This window comes from Ostrinia nubilalis, chromosome 3 (assembly GCF_963855985.1).
Source record: "Ostrinia nubilalis chromosome 3, ilOstNubi1.1, whole genome shotgun sequence".
Lineage (NCBI taxonomy): Eukaryota > Metazoa > Arthropoda > Insecta > Lepidoptera > Crambidae > Ostrinia > Ostrinia nubilalis.
Window position 1 is genome coordinate 770,012 of NC_087090.1, and position 6,284 is coordinate 776,295.

At 37.4% G+C, this 6,284-nt stretch overlaps 1 long non-coding RNA gene across 1 annotated transcript; it reads right to left on the reverse strand.

The window, feature by feature from the left end:
* Positions 1-4,525: 4,525 nt before the first annotated feature.
* On the reverse strand, positions 4,526-5,799 carry LOC135088210 (uncharacterized). The gene is made up of 2 exons (XR_010260970.1): positions 4,772-5,799; positions 4,526-4,732 (listed from the first exon to the last, which is right to left on the reverse strand). It is a non-coding gene; the product is annotated as an uncharacterized LOC135088210 (long non-coding RNA).
* Between the last annotated feature and the right edge of the window lie 485 nt (positions 5,800-6,284).

Consider the following 6,284-nt stretch of genomic DNA (forward strand, 5'->3'; position numbering starts at 1 on the left):
ATTACTTCTCTGACACGAGACGTAACTTAACCTCTCAACCACTTGCAAAGGTTAATCTGCTACAAAACAAAGAGGGGGCACTAAACTTTACTAAGGCCATTCGGACAAGCGCAGTAAGTAATATTGCGACGGTAATTTTAAAAACTCGTAAGAGCATTTCGCTTTTTACAGCCGTATATAAAACGCCTCTAAAAGGATGATATTCGCAAAAAGTGCGCCTAGTCTCTGTTATAACCACATAACAGAGCTAGGAAAAAGTGTAAAGATACGGCCGGGGGCGCACAGGGCGCAAGCAAGTGAAATATTTGGGTCTGTTGCAATTAAAAAGATTTTAAAGTCATGTTTTTTGTCCTATTTAAAGATCAACTAGTACAAAATTTGTTTCCATTCATCAAACTCATATCAAAATCTATAAATAGCAAATCTTTACTACCTACTTCTTTATCTTTATGAGCATATAATTTATTTTGTCGTTAAGATCTTACAATATGAAATAACAAATCAATGTTTATGAAAAAAATTCATCAATTTTAGTTTCGTTTTAAGTTCTCTTAACTGTTTTTATAAATTCCCTAATATCTAATTTATCATTCGACTGTGATATAGTGTCACAAAGGAAGTATACAGCCTTTTCACTATCATAGTCGATTAGTGCACCTCGTACGCACCCGCCCTAAGCTGGTCTGTAGGCAGCCTAATTACCAGCCATTTATAACGGCCGTCCGCGGTCCGAGCGATTTTTATATTTTTTACCACCCCCACTGGGGGGCACATGTGATAATATTTCCAAGAAAAACTGTGTGTTGCAGCCGGAATCGTTTCTTTATGATAATTATTCATGACGCTCGTTGCTCTTTATGTTTATTCTGGGTTTTTTGAGTTAACATTTTAATAGCATGCAGGATGGCCGCCAGCTTGTTAGCGTTTATTTATTTCAATAAGACTAGTTGTGTAGCCGCTGTTGTAATATGAAAATCCCTTTGCCGTCTGCACATTAGCTCTCTAACATTTACGTGGACTAGTGATTAGAAATAACTTTTGTAAAATATGTAGCGTTAAACATGGCTCAATCGGCCTGACGCTGCCTAAACAAGCTGTCTGAAGCACAAAATTCATATTGCTTTTCGAATTTCAATACTAACCGCGAACAAAGTGATTTCACACTGTAGATTGTGATCTAAGTAATACTGGCTGATAAACACATACCCTTACACGTCACGCAGTCAGGTAAAAATAGCAAATTCATTAATCCAATTAATTAATTAATTCAAAAAAGTGAAAAATTGCGGCTTCATATCCAACCTTAGGCACTTGATTATTTTCAAGCGCTGTGCAACTTTATGATACACGTAAAGTTCATAATATGAAGTTATGAACCCTATAGCAGCATAAGGTCTAATATAAACCTTGAGTACAGCTGAAACTGCGTACCTATTATGTCAAGCAGGGTACAATACCTATGTGCTATTTTTTTGTGTAACTGTAACATAACAATTGAAACTTTATTGAAATCGGCCATCGAGCCCTCTATCAGGATCCAAACGTCTTCGGCGGAGTCATAATAATTACAAGATAATTCGGTGCTACACGATAAAGCGTAACTTCGCCAGTGATGCTACGGTATCGATAGCATTTATAACAATTGCTGACCTTGAAATAAACACAAAATACCGATAGCGCAAATCATTGTCATTTCATCGATTAAGCATCAACTCATAAAGGAAATTAAGGGAGGACCTGCCTTTCTTGATTCGACCCCTATATGGGCAATAATGGGACACAATATCACACCCACATTTCAATCTAAAATAGTTGTTCATTTTCGTATTATAAAAGTGCATTTAGTTAGTTATTCGTTCACGGGAATCTAATAAGTCAATATCAACCTCAGTATTCATAATGGTCATTTGTATTTTGGGGCGCGTTGGTTGGGCGGAGCGTAAATCCGCCCAGCAGTAGAGTATCGTAAGCTGACACTGGAAATAACTCGTGTTATATGATAGAGCTTGACTACCAACTATCGATATTTGACAATCCAGAGACATCCCTGAACTTCATTCGGTAACTTAATCCTTGGATTAAATTCGGGAGAGTGCGTTGCGCTTAAACTTTACGCCCGAGATAAAGCGCGCGTCGGTAATAGGAGATGGGTGGGTATTATCGCTGCAATGAGCCCCTTATCTAAGTTCGCCGTGCGCGAGATATTTAGCCATTTATCGCCGTTATTCGCTGGTTTCGGTACAACTCGGCAGTTCAACTTCCAACTTTACTAATGACAATTTGAGACACATCAGCTTTCATCGCGTGTATTGTTATATTTTATGTTATCGGACTTAGTATTGAACCCTAAAGCACGCTGCTTTCTAAATTTTAATATACTTATTTGCTGCTTCCAATTAAAAATATTTCATAATCTATGAAAAAAGAGTCACCAATGAAAACACTTCCTTGACTTATAAATACGTCCTTCTACGAGACAAAATACGAGTTCAACCAAAATTTATACACAAACCACTAGTATCCCAAAATTTTCCATAGAAATAAAAGCTAATCATTTTTAATACAAAATCACTAGATGTAAGAAAATATTATTTCCTTAGGGCCTTAATTAATTAACATTACTGATGAGATTAGAATCTTTTATGTACCTATTACTTAAGTGGGTTCTATTCTCCCATTATAATGTTATATTGAGAGAAATATTGAAGTAATTTTTATGAACATAATATGAATTTGTTGAGAAGGTTTTTACTTAAAAAATCTGTCGATAAAATTATGATCATATTGTAACGAAATAATCGAACATGATCATTAAACACACTTAGCAAGCATGTCATTTTCGTATGAAATAAAACCTTAGCCTTCAGTTTCCAAAAACACAATATCTCTGAATCAACCAGTACAAAGCCTTTGATATCGTCCCACTTGAAACAAATCCCCACAATTCTCCAAAACCGTCCTCTATAAAACTCCGCCTCTAATACATTCAAGCTCAGTGCATTTTTATTATAGAGCAAATAAACCCGGAGTTGCTTGTTCATGATTTCCTCAAAAGGGCAGATGTCAGCTTTAAAACCATTAGTGAGATAAATTATAGCCGTCCCGAGGCAGCCGCGGCCCTAATACCCGGATAAAGATTTTATTTTTGGTGTAAAATGAAGAGACATCTTTTAGGGAGTGGTCCAGTTTAGGAGCGGATTTGGGCGTTAGGTAACAGTGTTAAGGGATAAATATTAATGGTACATTTCCAAACTTACGCTTTTGCTGACCCTAGCTGTGATTATGAAATTTATCATTTACCTACAGCGTATGTACCTACTTACCAAGGAAGGCTGAAGGTGAAAGTATTGTATGCCGCCAATTCTTTGAGAGATCTTATAAAAAATAGTTACAATTAAAATATTCTTATCATTTTTGATGTTTTAAGCTAGAACAAGTTCATTATAAAGGTTAAAGACACGCTAACCAAACATTAGCACTTTATCTTTACCGATTTTCTTTTTTTATTTTTTAATTACGAAAGCCTATGTAGGTGGTGGCTAAAAAATCAATTGGCAAGTAACCTTGAAGACACCGCCTTCACTTTTTAACTTGCAATATCTTTGGGACCTTGCAGAAGCTTACCCAAAGCCCTGGCTCGTATCAATATGATTTAGGTACAACTTCTGCAAGCCACTTGCCTTAATTAGGTTTGTTGTTCCAAATTAATTTGTCGTTCGCTTTCTAATTGCTGGATTTGTTGTGGCCCCGAGTTTTTCAAAGCAAGCTTCTTGAATTAGCCGATGGTTCCAATAAAAATACTTCAGCTAAGATTTTTTCTTCCTTGCTAATTGGTTCCTTGGCGAAATTAAAAACCAAAATTTCGGTCTGTTCTCTTGGGAAAAAGTCAGGGGGAAAGACTTCCGGTACCTTTCAAACTATCGAACTTCTACAAGCATAAAATTTTTATATTAAGTTTTATAATACCGCACACCATAAATCGATTTTTACTTCTAATGCCACACATAGCTTTCAATCATATTTGGATGCGACTCTGTACCTATTAGATAACAAAACAAACCCTCAAGTCCATTGCCAAGCGTTTAACATACAATAAAACTTAAGCACCACACGAGTCATCGCCCAAACATTCCAGAGGTCCTTTGTTAAGAGGAAAACACTTAGCACTAAATCAGCGCTGTTTCGGCGAAATTAACGTCTGCCAGAAGAAATTCCCGTTTTAAATTCGCGCTGGCCTTGATTCCTGAAGAGACCCAAAAAGGGCGGGGCCTTCTTTAGAGCCATTACTAAGATAAATTACGACTGGTTTCTTCCCCCCTACCCCCTAATCCTCTTAAGGTAAGCTTTGAAGAAAAATACAAAACATTGCACGCGGACTGATGGGTCACTTTGTTAGCGTGATCTGTGCGGCCGCGATCGGCGGGTGCGAGGACTTTTTGCCGTTAAATAAACGATTGATTTTTAACTTATATTGTTTCAGGATGTAAATATGAAAATTTGCCGGAGCAAAATAAAAAAATAGATATTTTAAATTGACAACAATTTAATTGTGGGTTAGACACAAATATTTAAAAAGAAAAATTAAGGGATGGGTCGTTGGGCCGTTTGGTTGGTACTGATTAAAAATACTTAAGATTACTAGCGCGCTAGTCGCCACCACTCGGCTCAACCCCCTCTGCACCCGTCGGGCGCAGCAAGCGTCTGGCACTGCGGGACAGCCGGTGCCAAACACCTGATAGCCGGTGCCAACAGAGCAGCCGGTACCATACACCTCCTTCAACGGAGGGAAAATCCGGCGACAGCCGCTAAAGCAGGACACAGCGCAGAGCTCGCCACCGAGCACTGTCCAACCAAAATCTTCAGTAACAGAACTCAGCACGTGGCAATGAGTCCGCAAAATCACGGGGCTTTCGGATTTATTCTAAAATTCCCTTTTAACGTAGAGGATGGCGATGCGTGCCCTGCCCGTTTATCAGGGAACGGCACGGTTCAGACCTCTTGGAATTCGGGACACTATCACACCACGTACAACAGAACTTCCGTTCGCGATCACCCCAACCAAGCAAAAGACTTCGACACTCCAAAAAGCGCCGGTCATCACCCGTGACTCAGATGTTCGTTCGAAAACTTGTCACTCCAACAAATCACAATATCTAGCAGTTTTGTATAATTTTTTTCTTTACTTTCAATAAATGCCACTTGTGTTAACTAGCCTCTTATTGAATAATTTCGATATGGGAACTCACAATACTGCTTCTCTCATTTAAATTTAATTAAATAATTAAACTTTAGAAAGAAAAAAAAAATAACAAACAAGCAAGTTTCTGAACGTCACCTGTGTGTTTCGTTTCACTCAGAATATGTCAAATTTCTAGAACGTTCCGAATCCATGATCGATCAAGATACATTACAATGTTATTTTAATATAAACATTGAGGAAAATACTGTAAATAGCTAGAATTTAAATTAAAGAGCCCAAATATTAAGTTTTATAAAAATTTAGTATTGAACATTTAATTTTGTTATACACTTTTTTTTTTACTAAAAGAATGAAACGTAACGCATTGATCTGTCAAACGGAGACATTCAAAAAGTGAGGTTATTTATTGCTCTGTGTACCAAAACAATGTAATTAATTTTAATAGAAGTTAATCAAAACTCAGTGAATCATTTACAATGACACAATCAAGTGACAAAGGAAATACTGTACACTTTGTAATATGTGACCTTACGGTCCGTTGGAATGTTTGTTTGTGGAAATCGGTAAGTATTCAATCTCGCCAAGAAAAAAAAGTGTTACAATACCTACTACTATTATTCACATTAGTAAACTCACGTAAGTAGTGAACACATTGCCTTTCCCTGCTACGAGTATTTGCTAAAATTGATGATACAACTTTATTAAACTTGAGCTCTATAGTCCCTATTTTCTTATCGTCTTATGAAATCTCTGTCATGCTACGATACATGTACATGTTTATCTATTAAATTACTAATTACGAAGACATCAAAAGCAGCACTAAACCATAACTTCCAGTGAAAAAGGACTCTAACACAACTTAAAAACCTTGCTAATTGCCCTTGCGTTATCAATTTCACACACTCAAGCCGCGCGTTATAAAATGGAGCCTTGCCATCTAAATAAAGGCGTCAGCAAAACGAAGTCCGTTTTGAAATTCATTCGTCGTATCCCGTGAGCTTATCGGTGCCAGTTTACGGCGGAGTAAAACGGTAATCGTTGCTGCGAGATTAGCTGAGGAGGCACAGCCTACGGAGTTCAAAGG